At 28.8% G+C, this 20,966-nt stretch overlaps 1 protein-coding gene across 3 annotated transcripts in view; it reads left to right on the forward strand.

The window, feature by feature from the left end:
• Window positions 1-20,966, forward strand: part of LOC111034234 — a 289,529-nt gene that overhangs the window by 257,205 nt on the left and 11,358 nt on the right. The gene's annotated exons all lie outside the window — the stretch shown is intronic.

Genomic DNA, 20,966 nt, shown 5'->3' on the forward strand with positions numbered 1-20,966 from the left:
GGTAGATAGGTAGGTTAGGTAGGTATGCATCCTTTTAAATGGGCAGGACCCGTTTGGACCAATTTTTCTAAAAAACAGCTCGTTTGGACCAATTTTAAAGACCCGTTTGGACTAAAAAATATTACTTGTATACAACTCGTTTGGACCAGCATTTTCCTTCCCATTTTATTTTTAACAGGCTTAGGACTATTTTTGGCATGGTTAAAAATGCTGTTTCTTATTATTATTATTATTATTATTATTATTATTGTTTTTTTATAATAATATCAAATATATATGATTACTTCGGCTTAAAGATAAAAATATTAAAAAATAAATAGGTACATTAGGTACAATATACAATTTGTCAAATTATTAATTTTTTAAATACGAGTCCACTGAATTACGAAAATGTATTTTTTTATGAACTATTTAAATTCGAGCTGCCTGAAACATTTGTATTATACGTATAACTGTGGGTTTTTGGTCAGTTATCAATTATAAATAATTTTGCTCTGTACATAATCTACAAATTACAAATTAGTTTACACAGTTTAACTGGACATCTTATTACTCCGACGATGGCGCGTTTTGTTCGCCGATACGACGCGTATGAACTTAACCAATGTAAACTAAAAGCGTGCGCGTACGATACTCGTCCATGTGAAACGGGCCTTAGCGAGCTTTCTAGTAATTATTTAGAAGTTCTTTATTTAAAATATACTAAAAAAAACATTGGCCCAAACGGGTTCACAAAATCCTGGTCCAAACAGGTTGCATTTTTATTAGTGACCTAAACGTCCCTGGCCCAAACGTGCCTCGCCCTTTTAAATCGAAAGAGAAACAAGCGTCGGATAAATGACGCGTGCACACCGCCCGGACCTCTGCATAAAATATATATGGTCGCAATCCGAGATTATTATTTACAAAAATCAGTTCAAAATAATAACAATTCACCACACACCACCGTGAATTGACGTGCACTATTATACCTACCATATGTGTACTACAGGTTTATAACTGTATTATGTGTAAAAATAAATATGGGTGTGTGTGATGTGTACGTGTATATAGACGTCTACCAGTACACGCTATTTGTCCAAATGTCACTACGCATGAACGTGTTATTTTGTTTCGCCGACCAGGTCAGCCGTGGCTATTTCTGCCGGAAATAAAATGTGTTGTTTCCGGTGTAAAAAACACGAAGATACATTGTATGTATTCGCAATTCAAAAGGTTTTTTTTGTTTTTTTTTCTCAATAATAATTTATATTTTTGACTCCTCCGGTTTTTTTCCTTTTTTTTTTTTTTTGCAAATAAACGAAGACAATATTATTTTGTATTTTCCCATCTACACACAATACCTTTCAACCGTACATTGCGATGTCTTTGTCGCATTTTTTTCCTGCAGTAACGCTTTTTTACGTAATTAATACTTTGTGTACAGCAACAATTACTAAAACCTTGCATAGTCCAATTCGAGAAATACTACGCAGAAATAGACTTAACGGAATGGGTATTGTGACCAACTCCAAAGCGGCGTCGTACATCAACATCACAACGGCAATCCGACGACGGTGAGTTTAATTGAAAGCTGCGGTCGACATTTTTCAGTTCAGTTCTAGTTCTTATATATCCAGAAAAAACTCATAATGTGGAAATAATACTGTTAAAAAAAAACCCGACATTTCAAGTATATACAGCTCCTTCTACGAAATCGGCTCTACATTTGAAAAATTGAAAGTTTTGTTTTGATATTATTGATTAGGTACTTTATTGTACTACAAAATTTTTCTGTATTCATCATAGAACAAATTAAACAATATATGCATTTTATTTCGTCTCAAAGCTCAACTCAATCAGTAGTACAGCTGAATGCCCGAATAACTGTATAAATATCTAAACTTAAAGTTATTTTTACGATACCTAACATTTTTACCAACTATATTATATCTTTTTAGTAAATAATTATAAAAAAATAAATAAGTAATATTTTACTATAATAATTAAATTGTACTCATACGCAGTGTACCTACCTAAATGTAGATACATATAATAATAGTATAATACTATATACCACTAAGTAATTTTAAAATAATTAACTGTATAGGTATATGTAAGTATATCATTAAATATTTATTTTTTAACATGAAAAAATTCTAATTGGTCTTACTTCCAAAGTTCATGAAATTTTTTTTATTATATTTAATTTTTCCTTTGATTATACTTTTGAACAAACATACAAATAAGGTAAAGGTAAGATACCAAAAAAAAAAAAAACATGAATTATTTTTTTTTTAAACATAATCTACGACTTTTAGAACCTAAGTAATATCAGTTTACCTACCAATATTTGATGATAGTAATTTGTTATTAATATTAAGTAGATTAACTATTAGCTTTAAAGGAACTGTAGTATCAATAATGTTGATGATTTCTCATTCATGCTAATGCCTATTAGTTAATCCTGCATATATGAATCATACAATTTAGTATTTACACAATGGCCACAGTAAAATATAATACTTAAGTGAATTTTAATTGAATATTGAGCGAATTATTTCCACAACTCACCTGTTTATATTTAGACGATTCAAAATTGGTGTTCTTTTCGGATTCAAACATTGAGGCAATATCATCTTTGAATCTATTTATATAATTAATATTTCCTGTTTATTCTCTTAGATTTCTCCTTAAGTATATCTGCATAGCTTAACACATACATTGTAAATAATTAATAAAATTAAAAAGAATCCAAAAAAGTAAGCAACTTTACCTCAATAGCTGTAATAAGTATGAGATACTTGTATTATATGAATATTAGTACTTTATTTTATTTTATTTAAAACTTTTTGATGCTCCCTACATGCAATATGTATTGAGTGATACCTAATAATAGAATAAGACATACTAATAATTACTGTCATATTGATACACATTACAAAACATAGCAAATGTATAATAATTATGAATATTATAAAAAAAACCTCATATTATTTTTTAATCAAAACCGTGAATAATGCTAAGTCAAAAGGGAAATGAAAAAGAAATAGTATTCCAACTTAAAAGTGTTTTGTAATCATGATATGACTATCTCTTGAAAATCAACAGAAGGAATAAAACATAAAAATGCAAAAAAGTAATAAGACCAAAAACATTTTAGTAGTTCATATAAAATTGAGATTTGACTCTTTGAGAATGATAATCAAGAAACAAAATCTGACTTTTTCATCTATGGTAAAAAAAAAAACATTTAAAAATATTAAAATATGTTGTATAGATAATATCAGTATCACATTCAAACAAACATTTATAGTTTAAATTTTGGTTATTCAAAATAAAATAAAATATAATTTACATTAGTTTAAAGACAGAACACACTATAAGCGCAGATAATAGATAGTAAAAATGACCGTACAAAATGAATGTGAATAAAATAATATTAATATAATAAACCCTCAAACCAAATATAACTAGAACAAAAATAAAATGTCTTCTGTGTATTAAAAATGAAAACATTTTTGTAAAATGTAAATAATAGGTAATTTAAATGCTTACACCAAAGTGTGCACAAATGACGCTTTTAAAAACAACTACTGTAATTTTGCATACCATATAGGTAAGTGTACTTAGAAAATCGAGTTTTATCATGGAATATTGTGGTGCATCGTTATTATAACGATTATTTCAGGTCTGGCGTTGTCTCATAATGTTTTTGGGTGTACTGATGTGGTTAGGTTTTATCGACGTACACCATCTTGAAAGAATAGATTAGTTGCATTAAAACCATTAGACACGTATAAGTAGATTTGAAGCCAAAATAAATAATAATGAAGATTACTGTGAAGAATATTTGTATCATAAAGTATAATAGTATGTAAAACTTCACATAAAAAATGACAACAATTAAATATTGTGACTAAAATTAAATTCAAGTTAGGTACCTAAACTAGTTAATTTTCTTACGTTTGCAAAATTACAATTATGACCAAGAAATATATTTTGTTTATTTATTAACTGTAAGCATTTTCATTGCCTAGTCCTTTTAGAATTAATTAATAAAAATAATTAGTTTTAAATCGTCTTTTACGTCTTTTTTGAAATAATTCACTCAGTTGTAACTTGTAGAGGTTTAAGGCTATTGGACCACACCGTATTTTTAGTAGTTTTCGATCAATAAGTGGAAGATAAGTTTACTAACTTCCCGATTTCCGATTATTGTTTTAAATTACGTGTAAACTCACCATCTATTTTTCTAGGTTATATAGAAAATACATTTTTGATTTTTGTGTTCAATAAGGATTAAAAAAATATTAACTTTTTCAAAAACTATGAAAGTATATTTGTTTTTTAGACATACATGCAGTTCAAAAACAACAATTATTTTTCTTACATAACCTAGAAAAAAAGTTATCAGACCTTTCTTCAAAATTTAAATCTGGTCACTGGAAGTAACTAAACATTTCTTTTTCAGCTGTGTTGTACAGATTTTAAAAACGGATAAATTTCAAAAACTAAATTTGGTGACCAATACATGAGCATGAGTATGTGAAACTGTTCTTGGAATTGTAAACAATTTATTACGGTCATTATCTTCCTGATCGATGAGGGTCGGATAATATAGTAATTTGTACACTAATGTTAATTTACCACTGACACAATGACACAGTTCAGATATAAGTTTTATTTGAACTTCCTAAATATTACTTCTTCAAAACATGACACGCTCCAACATCCTTAAAGAATATTGTTAGTTTTTATGACGGTTTAGTTAGACAGACAGCTTTGCATTTTCTAAAATTCTAATACTTAATTTATACTTAATATTATTAACATATTGAAACGTTTAATTAATATAGAACTAAGTGGGAGTATAATATTTTTATAAATAATTTAAAACCTCCCTTGTCTATAAGTATATTTTATATAAAGACCCTAAATTAAAACTAAGGTACTTCATAGTTAGCATATATAGTTGTATATATAGTTTTTAAGAATGTATCATTTAAATATTTTACGGTCCTCCTTATTGCTTGAGCAATAATATCTAACTATTACCATACTTCAATACACCTATGTAGGTAGTGAATAAATAATGCTTTTTAAATCACATAGTTTAGGTACTTGTATAGTTATATAGCAGTTGAATAAATATTTAAACAAAAATCGTTTTATGTTTTTGAAATTGTAATCATTCTTAGATACTTTTTTCAAAAGTGACAATGTTTGTTCACAGCCAAGTATAAACTATCTTATATTTACAGCAATAATTGCATATAGAGTATTTCTTAGTAACTGGACAATGAAGAAAGTAAAAAACATATTTCATACAACTGTCGTTTGGTATACATTAAATTTAAAGGTCGAAATCGTATGGATTTTTGCCACATTATTTCGTTTTCTTTTTATCCCGTTGTCCGTTTTGTATTTTTCACTACACAGTGAAAATATTCATAAAACAGCCACAAGGTTGAGGTCCAAAATTACACAAAAGAACACATGGTATTACCGCATGACCGCCCTCTGCGTGCCAGCTCGTCAAAAAGGCTACCCCCATAGGGCAAATTACTTAGCTGAAGTTCTCTTGATCTAAAAACCTCTTTCTCACGCACATAAATACACAAATAACTAAGTATTTTCTGCCTGCAAATAACAACAACAATGACAAAACAAACAATGTTTATTTGTCACGCGCAAACACCGGTTCTTCTCCCATTGTCTCTGATGTCTCTTTCTATGTCTGTAAAATGTGTAGGAAAAATACCTAGCAAAAAAAGACAAGTTTATAAATTAGAGGGATGGAGATGGGAGTCCAAAATTACTACCAGGTACACTTTTTTTGTATCAATCGTTAATCAAATTATTATTTGAATTGTGAAATTGGATAAATCACTGTACATCAGATTCAAACCCATTTTGATAGTTTCTGAGAATCAGACTAAAATACTATTGACACACAAATCAAATACATTTCTTCTAACTATTGTATATAGCTATTAGCTAAATGAAAACTCATTAAAAAAAGTACAATTTCGTGAAATTTTTAACATAGTATTAACTATGTATTTAGTATAAATTATTTTCGTTAGTATTTATCGGTATGTGTAAACTTTAATCAATATATTTTTTTTTTAACTTGTTTGATCTCTTCATGTATTCCACAGTTAAATAATAAGATATATTTTTCTATTTTGAAGATAAATAAGCTAATCGGTACTAGCTAATCCTAATGTGTATAATTTAATAATTTGATAACATAGCATATAGCTATATTTTTGTTTTATTTAAGATTAACTTCCTAGTTTCGTGTTCATACCAAGTATTATAAATTCTTCAGTGACTATAATTGCGACATGGGGATAGTTCAGCGCATTTCGAACCAACCGGATTTTGAGGAATTTAAAATTATAGACGCATAATACTGGAAGAGTATGAAATTGCCGAATTAATTACACAACAAATTTCTCGTGTTGGTTATATTTTATAACTACGTCATGAATGTAAATTAACGATTTGGAAATTTAGCTACCCCAGTGTCTACTAGCATAAATAATGAACGACATCGGTGCAAATTCACATTATAAGTTATAACCCAGTGGTTTCCATTCCCCCTTGTGTATATATATATATGTATACGTAAATATGTACATTTTTTTTAATCTCTCTCTCTCTCTCCTATCTTTACTCTGTATCCTCCGGCTCGGTAAACACGACAATAATAATATTATTATAAGTCTCGGAGAGACAATAACGCCGTAGGCCTCTACTGTTTTCTATCAGTCGCCACCAAAAATTCAAAGATCAAAATACTGTATGTAAATACCATTAATCTACACAACAAACACCATTATGTTCATCTCAGTCACTATACATACATTAACATCAACGCCATTATAATAATCAGCTTTAAAGTTGCAGCAAAGAGCTGTATAGAAACGCATCGTCATTGATGATGTGACATAAAAGTCATTGGAAAAGTCTGCAGCACATCAGCCAGCGAAGAAATAAATTAACCTCATTCTTGACTCCGCAACATCACTTGCATTTAAAACGAAGCCGAATGTGTGCTTTATTTTATGCGAATGCAGGGTATAAAACTAATGAAATTCGAATTGTCCTAGATTTTACAAATCACTGAAATAGTTATTCAGTGTTCCTGTTTTTGGTATCCATATGAGCGCATCATGATTCGGGAAAACTTTACTACTCTACTACCGCAGATTTTACGTACATAGTTGGGGATAATATTAGCAGAAAATTACATGCACTAACCTTATCTTACGTCATTTTCGTACGATTTATATATGATGTGAAAATTGAATAGCATGCTGAATGTATTTATTTAAATTTAAAATTCTAGTTGTTGTGGTAGAAAATTACTCTACGTATAAGTATTATATCCGTATTGAGTTATGACCTCGCAATTATCAACTATTTTATGGAATCAACTAATTTTACATAAACATTCATTTTTGTTTTATTAGTTTTGTTTCTGATATAAAATATAATTTATTATTACGGTAATGTGGGTATGATCAATATTTTCGTATAACACAAAAAAAATCTGTCATGAGAAATGAGAAGGAGCAAGGTCGTTTTTGAGAGAAGTATACAACGTCCAGAACCAATCAGCAAAAAACGAATATTATAATATTGAATTGTGGATAAATCATACGTTTACATTCCTACATTAAATGCTGCCGGGTCACGCTATAGTTCTTTAGTATTACACATGACGTGTAACCGTTTGAATTTAACAGCATTCAACTACATAAGCAAATGTAATTACTTATTACTTAAGAATTTTGTATTTATAGTTTTACACATTGATGCATGTTATAATTATTTTTGTATAACTTTTAACATTTATGTAATGTGCAAAATTCACTGAACTTTTTTTTTGCCGAACAAAGATCATTCTATTTAATCAAAATTCATATAAAGGCTGAATAAAACAGATGCTAATGGCTATATTTTCCACTGATAATAAATTGAATGTGTATACAATTATATTTTCTTTCTTCTCATTGTTTAAAATGTCTCTTTTCATGGTCCATTTAGTTTTAATAATCAATGTCTTCTTTTATGATTATACGGTCGTACTAAGGAGTATTAGAATTTTCATTTGTTATTTTTAAAACAATAACCCTTTGTGTTAGAATAGTCTATACTCTTAACTCAATGAACTTATTGGATGACAAATGGCTTTAAGCAAAATGTTAGCCTATAAATAATATGTAATATTTGTAAAAAAAAAATAGTAAGTAATTTTGTATAAATTAATAAAAACATTAAGTTAAAAATTTAAAAAATAATGATTAAATTATTAAAGCTATATTGTTTTATAAAGATTTTGATAACTATTTTATTAGGTATAGTTAAAATCAATTATTTTATTTTTGTAAGTATATTATTTTATTTTTAAAATTAAGCCTCCGAGTAAAACTTTTCATTATTGATTTGATGGACACAACCTAACAACGAAGTGTGGATGTATTGTTGATCAAACCATCAACTACTACTTTTCTCTATTTTCACTATATCACTATTTTGAGTAGTATGGCGTTTTAATTTATGTAGAAATGCTGATTGAATACCTAATTACGATATCCCATATTGTCCTTCTGACTTATTTATCCTCACATTAATTTTCATTTATGAATAACAATTTAAATGTCTACTATAAGATAGGTTTTTAACACATTAGTTTATTGGTCGTGGTCTCGTTTTTGTTTTTTTCTATGAGCTAATAAAATAGCATTAAACGGAAGTTTAAAAAAAACCTTCTCATTAGCTGAAACATTATATACAAACTTAGCTGAGTGCTAATAAGCGTTAAACTTGAAGCGGCTTTGTTGAAATAAAATCTCGTCGAAAACACACGAGTACGCGAATGGAAGTAGCGCTTACACTTTGCGAATTCATTTAAACATCTTAACAAGTTTACTTAGACGGACTCCAGGAAACAGCACAGCCAATGTGGCATTATATATAATTAAATGCAATGTATTACCCCAGCTAGGAACGAGGAATGGATTATAACGTATTAATACTTCCAGTTTATACGAGAGACACTTGTTGTCTCTAGTGGACATAGTGATTTTCAAAGACCATTAACTATAGTCTAGTATTAACAGTTGTTGTCAATGGGCCAAACACCAAATTACCTGATAGGTAACTTTTAAAAGATAGTCGTTCCATTGTACCAACTGTTTTTGATATTATTATTAAGTTCCCAAACAGTAAACTGATGAATAAAGTTTATGTCCACCGTAAAGTTTTAGAAACGAAATCAATTAAAAGCAGCCAAGTCGCTGGGATAGATCCCATGAGGATTATGAACCACATGAGTAAGTTTATATTATGTACCGGCATTAATGAATTCATATTAAGTTATATCGATAACACTTAAAGGTTACGAATAATTCAACACTAAGTGTTATCAGAGGTAGCGTTCTGAACACGATATAGGTTGATACCAGATGATTTATCATCGATAGCTATCTAAATCTTTAGCGCGTTATCAGTGGGACTCGATTGCTCCAAAGTGTTCCACCTTTAACGACATAACTTTCCTATAAGAAATACCTTAAAAAATACTTAGAAACCTCTAGAAACACCTAGAAATATTTAGTATCAACAAAATAATCATGTATTATAGATAATACGTCTGTACCTATAGTAAATACCTAATGTAATTCGTTCATTTGTTTTTTGTTATAATTACCTATGAAACATAAATCTAGAGCTACATTTTTAGAGTCCAATTATTTTGTTAATAGTACTTGTGTTACCTAATACCCTATTGGCCTATTCATCCTATGCATCGATGGTTAATAACCATTCGTCCCTATATTATAATGTCTATACGACGACAAAAATACCATACCACACAGCCGTTGCGAACCACGTTCAAAATTCAATGTCGCTACTCACAGTACCGAGGTTGCACTGGAATGGCATCGATATATTATTTTACAATAATATCATAATATTCTATTCTGCAGCTGAACTAATGGCGTTTACTATGTCAGACCATATTATTTTCGACTAGTTCGTCGATTGCCTGTGTATAATAATATTTAATCCATGGTTGTCTAGAAAGTTTGCTCTTCCTCCAATCGTGAGTTATGTAAATTGCATTAACCTAAATGCACTTAACGATTAAAGATTAATTTAATGGGTGTACTAATATTATACTGTTAAGACGTGTGCAGGCCAGTTATTATACACATATTATGATACAATATTTCATCCACTCAACGTGTATAATTATGTGTGTCCAGGTTAAGTTAGGCACATAGATTAGGGTTTAAGAATTTTCTAGACACGCCTTTTAGGCATGTATCTCATTCGAGAAAATAATACTATCATCCAAACATAACACAAATTAATTATTATGAGTTTAAGTACCAAAATGTTAATGGACTTACAGGTGGTTATTACACAAATGTTCGTGATTTTTTCTCATTTTAAATTTTTTTTCTCACAAATTAAAAATTAGATTATGTTTTACTATATGTTACAAAATTCAGTTTTAAATTAAATAATTTATCTATTTTTGTAAATACGATATAATTTTCAATAATAGTTTTTACCCTTAATGACGATTATTAGGTTGTATAATTATCTTCTGACCATTGTTTATATTTCTAATCATTATAAAAGATTCTAGGTACCAAATCAATTGCTTTGATTGATAATATGATGAAATAAATAACCCGAATTAAGCACTTTATACTTTATCCAATATTATTTAACATCAAAAGAAACACAATTTAAGAAATAAACCTATTTTTTAAATGCATATCCAATCTTGAAGTAAATAATGTATCTAAAATTAAATAATCATAACGATTGAAAATAAAAGGGTACCGTCTAATTTTAGTTTATTCTTCATTACCTAGTGACTTTAATGGTTTAATGGTTGTCGTATAATGTAAAAATTATAATTTTTTTTCCTGTAATTTATTTATAAACAAATATAATTGCATTATTTGTGTTTTAGACATTTTTTCTTCTTCATACTATAATAGACTAAGTTTCATAACTTGAACTCATGTGTAAATTAACTCGGTCTATCGTTTCCGGAATCACTAGTGCCTAAAACTTTATCACAGAACTTGAGCAAGAAACTCACCCTTCATATTATTAGTCCACAAACCAAGGGACACTAACTTTAATGAAACAAAAAAAATCGACATTTCCAGGTTTATTTTAACACTGTGTTTATTTATCTCCCATTGTGCACATTTCCATTAATTTAGTTGTTTGTTGGCACAGAAAACCAAACAGTAAAAAAAGAAAAATCACGTTTGATGATAAAAAAAACGAATGGGTTTAATGCAGTAAGAATGAAATAAAAAAATCATTTCCTTGTATTTACAGGTAATAAAAGTTTTGGCCAGCCGGCCGTTGTTAGTGCACAGAAGGTTAAAAAACGTCTTTGTTTTATTTGTTCATAAATTTGAACAAGAGAAAAGATTTTGTTAGAAAATAGTCGATTTCAAATTCATCGTATCTTCTACCAGTACCTATGTTTACCGATAATGCAGTTTTCTGGTCCATCTTGACCTTTTGATATTCATATTATTTAATAATATTTACTTTTGAGATTCAGCTCTGCCATTAGTTGTTGGAAATTATTTATTAATTTTTACTATTATTTATTTTCGGGCTCATCAACGAAAATGACATGCCGAGACGTTTTGCGCTTTGTATGATTAACTGCCAGCGCCGCGGTGCTCACATAGTGCTACATAATCCCGTTGCAAAATAATGGGGACGTTGCCTTTGTAGACGTTTTACTAATTCAGTTTTGACATGATATACTTGCTTCTTCAGCCCCATAGCTACTACCACCGTAAATTCAACCATCCAACCAACATCTCTCACTTACCAGCCGCTTTACACGTTAATTAATTAGTTTTGCTCGTTTTTTATCACATTTCAAGTTCAAAAAACAAAATTTACAAATGTTGTATTGAATTTTCAAACCCAAAAACTAATGAGAACCATGTGACGGTAATTCAATCATAAATCAAAAATTCTACCTAAAAAATAATCGAAATTTCAACGACGATATTGCATCGTAATAACATTAAAATAATTTAATTTCAAACACATATAAATACAATTAATATGTAAAGTTTAATCAGATATTTTAATTTATTTAAAATTGTTTTAAAACATTTAATTAGGCATGCCAAAAATATTTCATATCTTCTACAAGCGCAAATATTTCTTTTTCATTTGAATTAATCATCATGTGTCCGTTATCTATCTATAAAAAGAAAATTCAACATGTTTGATCAAAAAACTAAACTTATTACCCTCTAATTGAATTTACTAACAATGTAACAACATATTTTTTTAACTAATTTCATAATTATAAATTATAACTATAACTTATAATTATTCTACATCGTGTTAAAACAATGTTCATACCTTAGGTGCTGAAATAGAAAGTCACTTCAATTTTAAATTTGGACGTACTTCGAATTGACCATGGTACGGGCACGTTACTGTAATTAGTATGGGTAGGCAAGTTATGAGGTAGGAGTATGATCATCAAATTGAATTTGAAAATTATTTGTTATCGCATTCTAAAGACGATCCTGGTCGGAACTTATTGAACTCATCGCTTTAGTTTAAATTCCAATGGCATTTTCAGTTATATTAAACATAAGTGACCTTTTTGGTGGATCACACAGTCCTTACACAATAAATTGGTCTTTCGATATAGTTTTGAAACACAACTAATGTCCTTTTGCTATATCGAATTTCGAGCTCTATTCTGTATGGATAAGGGAGGTAAAATTGAGGTAGGAGTTTTGAAATTCTATGTTCAAAATGCTTAGATATACGTAGTCGTACATTGTTTTACGTAGTTACCTACCATTATAATCAGTTGACGAAATTTATCACCCAACTAAACTCGTGCATTGTAATGATTGTTATCTTAGCTAGAAATTATTAATATTATCAAATAAGATCAGCCTTTCTGCTGGGCATGGATTTCGTGTATGCTACTAAATACTAATAGATTGAATTGTTTGAAATGTACAATGAATTGCATGTACCCAGTCATCTGTCAGAAGAAACAAGAAATTTTAACCAACGTATAAAAATAAGGAATAATTTATTTACATTTCCACATGCCAAATCACAATAGTATAAAATATAAGGTACCTTGAAAATGAAAAATTTAAATACCAAATGACCAAAATAAATTTAAACTTATTACAAATTTTTGATGTCTTAAAACTTTAAAAGGTATAAAGCTCTCTCAAATAGTATAGAAAATGTTATCTACACCACATTGGTGAAGAATAATAAGATTTAATTTTAGAATGACAATTTTCAATAAAAAAAACCATGATTTTCTTTAAGTCATTTTTGTGTTACTAACGAATTAGATATAAACTGCGCAATAATTATCCCGATAATACAAAAATTATGAACAAAAAGACCCGTGGGTGCCAGCCCACGCGTTTCTTACGTGGACTTGAGCGGTGGTGGTCAGGCGAGTACTCTGATTTTGGAATTACGTGACTCAACGTTCGTGTGAGACACGTCCCGAGCATATCAATAGTTATAATTATTATTTAGTCATTAATCATTATATTTGTGATTTTTCATCCGTCAAGTTACACCCACCGATTTCCATATTATCGACACCGCATCTCATGACTTCCCCCAGCATTTTCGAGATTTATAAACAAGTCATAAGCTCATAACTAATACCTACAGGTTCATTCTATTATATTATACCTACAGAAGATTATCAAGTTTAATGTTTATAGTATTTGTACTTAATTATTAAAGTCTTTCTTTTGGTAAATGTTGTACCTTATGAGTTATGATAGAGTCCTCCAACAATATAATACGATATGTACGCATAATTATTATTCATATGAACACCAATAACAAAGAAATGACAAAAGCCCCTTTTTTAAATGTTTCACTCTTCATTTGAGCTACTATTATATATATTCTAAGTCAAAAGATCGAAAATTTAAAACAAGATTTCTCGTTAGTTTTTTCATAGGAACAAAGATATTAAAATTACATAGAGACGACTTTTTTTATAAGCTTTTAAAGTTCTAATTTTCACCAACTGCGAGGGAAGTTTCTGGTAGAAATTGAATCTATTTGGTTCTATTAGAATGATGTCGAAATTGAAAATTCTCAGTACTTTTTGAAATAATCGCATGTAATAAAAATGTTATAAGAGATTTCTCATACGTTGTTTTTACTGGAATTTTAAAATTTTAAAAGGAACCTACATATTATTATGTTTTTTGAGGTATGACTTTTGACGAAATTGACATTATTAGAATTCTTCTTTAACGATTTTAGTTATTTTTTGGGGTATTCAAAAAGTAATGATTCTACTTCGGTCGTAGTAAAAATATTGAAGTATGAAAAATTTTTGCAATTTTGAATATTATTATTTTATATACACAATGAAATGTTCAAAATATTTACACCAATTTAAAGCTATTCATACACAATGATGGCATTGGCTTTAGACCTTTTGTACTACAATAATGGTATAGTATTATTATATACGATGTTTACTACAAAAAATAGTTAAACAATCAACATATGGTATTACAAAAATAAAAATAAATTATAAAATAGCCATTCTCTAGAAGTAGAGACCCGTACGCGGTTTTCGTTCATTATCGGTTTTCATTGGTATATGCCATGCTTTTTTAATGAATTCAAATTTAACACATCCATTCCATTGAAAAGGTTATAGTACACTCAATATTTACCCTAAAGTAGAGCAACTTCCCGGGTTTTTTTAAAACTTAAATAATTTTTGTACCATTAATTTAGTAAATTTAACTAAACAATATTAATTAAATTTTATCTATACTAAACCTATAAGACTTTCGTGTAACTTAACAATTATAACGTTATCTACATAATTTGTATATTTCAATAAACAGCAGTAATCGAAAAAGTTTTTTTTTATTATTTGTGTACACGATATACGAATGTCACTGCAACAAGACTGTTTGTTGACGGAGATAATATTAGTACTACGATCTCAGTGAAAATATGATATTATTTGTTTTCTCGTAATTATTTTGATGACTTTAATTTTATTTTTTACTAATTAAAATTTGGCCGGGCCGTAAACGTCCACCAATTTTTATTTGTTCGAATTAATTCCGCTATTACAGCTATGATAATATTATAATACGTACCTTCCTATTTACGTAATACCAATTGAGGACGTTCTATTATATTACAATAATATGACATCTTCTTAAGGCAACAACGGTACATAAATCAACCGCAAGCGCAATATGTATGTTATGGCTATTGTCTACTCTTCTGGGAGACTTATGTGTTTATCGTTCACTTATATCTGGGTATAGATCCGATGTTTTCAACGTTCTAGAATAACGACCGGCTACTGTGGTCTTGCCATCAGATGCCAATCGGACGGGACAGTGTGCTAGTTTAAGCCGATAGTTATCGCTGACGGTCGAATAATAATATAAGCGTCGGCAACATCCCTTTTGATGAATGACCGTATAATATACAGGGTGGTCCACCAAGCATGGCCATCCCCATTTTTCCATTAAAAATTAAATGGTTCGAATTTTGATTTTTGGAATTTATAAGTACACGTCTTAGGTGATAACCATTTTTCAAATTCTTAAAATATTTTTTTACTGCTAAGCACTCACTTAAGCAGTGTCCTGTGGCGATACTAACTTCTATTTTTCAAATGAGATCCTCCCATTTTTACTGTAAATTATTTAGTGGACAATTTTTTTTTTTTTGATTTCGATGTGCCTAATTTGAAATTCCAACGAGTTGTTTCTCGGTAGTTATTAAAATTGTTATACTCGGGATAGTTGTTCTGAAAAATCGTTTTACAAAAATATAATAGAGGTTTAATATTGGATCTAGTATTTATTACACTCGGACCTACATCTTGCATGCCCATTACTTTTATACGCACAAAGTTATACAACTCATCGATTTAGATATAATTTAGATTTTGACACACCAAAATGTTCAGATAAATTATCTATTAAATCATTTTTAATAGAAAATGGAAGTTCTCATTTGAAAAACAAAAGTGTGTATCTCCACAAGCTACTCCTTTGTGGTACAAAAAAATGTCAAGAATTTGAAAATATGGTCTTTAACTACCTATACATTTAAAAATTCTAAGATCCAGATTTTTAATAAGTTAACAGTATTAATGAAGAAAAAACAGAGAAAGCAATTAGTATGCTTAGTGAACCACCCTGTATATCTATTATATATAGTGAGTTTATATATGACGAAGATCCAGATTTTTAATAAGTTAACAGTATTAATGAAGAAAAAACAGGGAGCGCAATTAGTATGCTTAGTGAACCACCCTGTATATCTATTATATAGCGAGTTTATATATGACGACGACTATTGACGCGCGCAAGAGCCACATCGCCTAAATCGACTTCGATAATCTTAAGTTAAAATGGCATAGGTTCCTACGTTAAACGGTACAATATATACAGAATGAAAGCCCCTAGCATTTTCACCCCACTCAGCCTCCCACCACCCCCCCTCACCACACGCACATATACTGCAATCATTTCACACCACGACACCCCTATTTTTTTCATTAACAAACCGTTTGTTCAAATTCTGATTGTTGGAATTTATAAATGTTCCTAATGTCCATACTGCAGATACTGCCTTAGTTGAAAACTCAGAACAGACAATAATACTTACGAATATAGGTATATTAACTCCATAAACTATTGAATTAAAGTCATTGAATTATTTTCAAAGTAAAAGTATTTTTAGAATACCTTAGATTTTGGAACCAGCTATTACTAAAGTTGTATACAGGCCAATTCACGGAACATGCTCTATCCCATATTTCAATTCAATAATATTATACTTATTCAAATTCTGATTTATGGAATTTTTAATTATACCTATTTAAGGACAATTTTTTTAAATAATTAAATTTTTATACCATTTAAGAAGTTTTCTTTAGAATTACAAACTTCTTTTTTTTTACAAATGAGGATCGTCGTTTTTACAATACATTTTTTAGCAGATTATTTTATTTAAACGTTGATGCACCTAAATCTAAATTTAAACGAGCTAATATTTTCTGAGCTACTAAGCTTTGAGTACATAGGATAATTTATTCGAAATAATGATTTTACATAAAATATAAAATACATACACGTATACACTATTTAGTCTAGTATTCTAGTACATATACTTATTATACCTAATCTGGAAAATTTTACAAACTATAAAATGATAATACATTAATATAAATTACTATAATTTTTAAATCATCATATTATATAACCCCCACAATAAGTCGTCTCAGAATATTATTTTTCAATAGGTGGAAAACGTCAAATAACTCAGAAATTATTATTTAAACAAATTTGTCTGCTTAATGTACGATAAAGGAAGGCAGATTATTCCCAATTGATATAAAATCTAGATAAGTATGTATACTTGGAAATTTCAAAAATCAGATTTTGAATGACTTCGTAATCAAATGAAAAATTTGATTGGGCATTCTTTGTGATTATGGTGAATCACTCAGTATAATCTATAAATAAGTTATTTTGTGACATCTTTCGTCTTAATTCAATCTTTACTACAGTATGTGTCGACCTTTGTAGTACACTAGTAACTACCTAGCTATTTTTTCACTGTAGGTTCTTAGCTTTATTCGAGTAATTCAAATCGGACTTTATAATACGACAGGACAGTCAATGTCGTGGCGGTGGCTAGAGTGTCCAAGTATAATATATGTACAGATATAGCGGTTTGATTGTTTTGCGCTCTGCTATTCAGCATCGCGTGACAGTTAGTCGGGAATAAAGAAATCGCTAATATCGGCAAAGGAATGATAACAAAAAATAAGCCACGCAGGTATTGTTTTAATAAGCCCAGCTGCAGACAATATCTCACGATCTATACCGCGACTAATGGCTCTGTTCTAACGTGTACGCACATAAATGTTGTGTTTCAATAAGTTATTCGATGGCGGTTGTTTACCGGTTGGCGTTCAGCCTACGATAAACTGATCATTCGTGCGATCGTGTGTGTGTGTGTGTGTGTGTGTGTGTGTGTGTGTGTGTGGGTGTGCTTGTGTGAAGACATAAATGAAATTGCTTTTACTAAAGAAAACAAAAAAAGACCGGAAGAAGAGTTTCGATCTTATTCGATACAATATTTTGATTATTGCGTGATTTATGTTGTCATTAGTTCATGCTAGGTGTAGTTTATTCCTAGGTAAGGTATACCTACTTCCAAAAATATACTGTAATGTCACTAGACTACAGTGACGAACTTTGACCTAATTTTTTTTTTCGAGGTGATGGTGGTACATTTAGAAATTGGGTTACTTTTACATACCAAAAAAAAATTTCATTCCACGAAAAATTGTCAGATTTTCCGAGACAGTGAAATCTTACATAAGAACGTTTTAATGTAGAAAACGATATTTCTGTAGAATAATTGCTCGACAGTGTGCACTGTGCATAGCAGGATTCTCAGAGCAATGTAAATGAAAGATATATTTCAATAAACCATTTTACTTATTAAATACCATCATACATTGAAAGCTTTTTGGAACCTCTTTATTATATTTCTGAAAGGTCTCATGATATGGCCTGAAGTGGGTGAATTAATTTGGAAATTATGTGTCTAAGTCATCTTGATATATTTCCTAAAGTATTTTCACACTAGTCATTGTTTTCATGCAAAGCAAACCTTTTTGAGAGTATATCAAATGATTTATTTTTATTTTTTAATTCCGATACAATTTTATCAAAGTTTCTAAGTGGTCATCTAAAAAAAATAAAATAAAATAAGTATTATTTTCTTAATTTAAATAGAGTGCAATAGTCTTCTCATCTAGACGACCACAATATGCCACTGTTGCAATAAAAACAATTTTCATTTTCCCCTTTTTCACCACTAAATACGCCACTGCTGTACTGATGTAACAAATAATAATGCAGTATGTAATAATACTTGTATAATATAGATCTACAGCGTGTATTACATACAGCAACATAATCTACAACTTATCTCAATACTGTATTAAGTATTTGATAATACCTATACAAAATTATCCGTATATATTTTTTCTAACTTCAAACTCACAAAAGAATCAAAATCAATTTTTGTACTAGCAAATTGGCAAATATGCTACAAAATAAAATATTAAGTTGTACCGAGGTAGTTAAAAAATTAAAAATAATAACACTCTAGTAAAGTGTTATTATTATCACGTTCATTACTCGTTATATGTTATTAGTATATTATATTTAAATATTTTCAAAAAATATTTTATAGTATAATTTCAGCAGTCACTTTATTCCTTTTTTGCTTTTCATTATATTTTACATTATTAATTTTTAAATTTCATCATAATCAACACTTATATTACATTTTTCAATTTTCGTTTTGAAAATGTGTATAGTTTATTTGTTGTGTTTTAATTTGTACAAAAGCACGACATTTACTTTTGATGTACAACTTTATTATTAATTATCTTATGTAATCTTATGTAATCTTATGTAAAAAAAAATGTTATGTTACGAAGAAAAATCTTTAAATTAACTTTCTTAACTTTTTCAGACCCATAATAGTGTTATCCAAACCATGAGTTAATTGAGTATAATTTTTGTAACGAACTATTTATATATTCATATTTTAATAAGAAATCAATAACTCTATAACTGATACTAAAATTGTTCTTAAAATGAATTAATTCATACATTTATCACTCAGAAAAAAATGTACCATTTTTAATGAAGAACAAGCGTTATTTCGAGCCTATAAAGTGTATTCATAAAAATGTGAATATTTCTTTAATTGAACCATGAAAATTGTCCTTAATTAATATTATGCCAAGTATAGTGTAATTTATTACATTTTTACTTATATTACTTATATTATTAATTTACTATAAGAAAATTGATTACATGTTTACATAAATGTATGATATTTAATCCTTCAATATATATATATATAGATATATATTTATATATTTATATATCTTTATATACACTGAGTCAAACCAGGCAACAGAACCCAAATATCTGTAAGAAATCTTGTTTGATACTAAATTGATTATCTCATATAAAAGAATCGAATAATTTTTGGTATACCAAAGAGGTATGACTGTTCTATAAAATAAGTTTTAGTTAAATGAAACAAGTAACTACATCGCTTAGAAGAACATTATGTTATTGCAATATAATATTGAATAAACACGTATTACTCTAACACCTAAAATGAAAGAAAATGCCTCCCCGTTATATGGCAGTTCGTTAATCCACCAAGAAGTCTGGAAAGTGCAATGTACAATGTACATTTTTATATCATTAAAATAATATTATGACAAAATCTTACTTGCATAAGAATAAAGAAAAATTCCTAAATACGCTACTGCTATTGGCGCATCAACATTGGTATGAACGTATGGTCCACCATAAATTAAAATAACATTTTATTTTGAAACATATTTCTTTCTACTCTCTTTGTTTGGGGTTACTGGTTTTACATACCTGGTGAATCTGTAAATGTACCTATAATGCACGTAGGTATTCTCAATTAATCAATTTAATAATAATGATTAATTTATTTTTTCATATTAACCATTATGTCAGTGCGTAATATAAAATTCTATAGTATTAGTCTAACAAATAGTGGATGAAAGATGAAAATAAAGATTATGTGATCTTATGTTAAAAATTATTTGGACTATATTATTATTTATTAATTATTACTCACTTTAAATGTCTGTCTTGAATCATCTACTGTTGTGCTTAATTTACAATTCACTTCTAAAAAAATAGCATTCAGTTTGTATAAAATGATTAGATTTTAGTATATTATTATCTATGGAATACACGCATCTTACTGTGAAAATTGAATTTCCCAATAAACAAAAAAGGATTGTGGCAGAAATAAAGAAA

The sequence above is a fragment of the Myzus persicae genome, unplaced genomic scaffold (genome assembly GCF_001856785.1).
Source record: "Myzus persicae strain clone G006 unplaced genomic scaffold, MPER_G0061.0, whole genome shotgun sequence".
Taxonomy (NCBI): Eukaryota; Metazoa; Arthropoda; class Insecta; order Hemiptera; family Aphididae; genus Myzus; species Myzus persicae.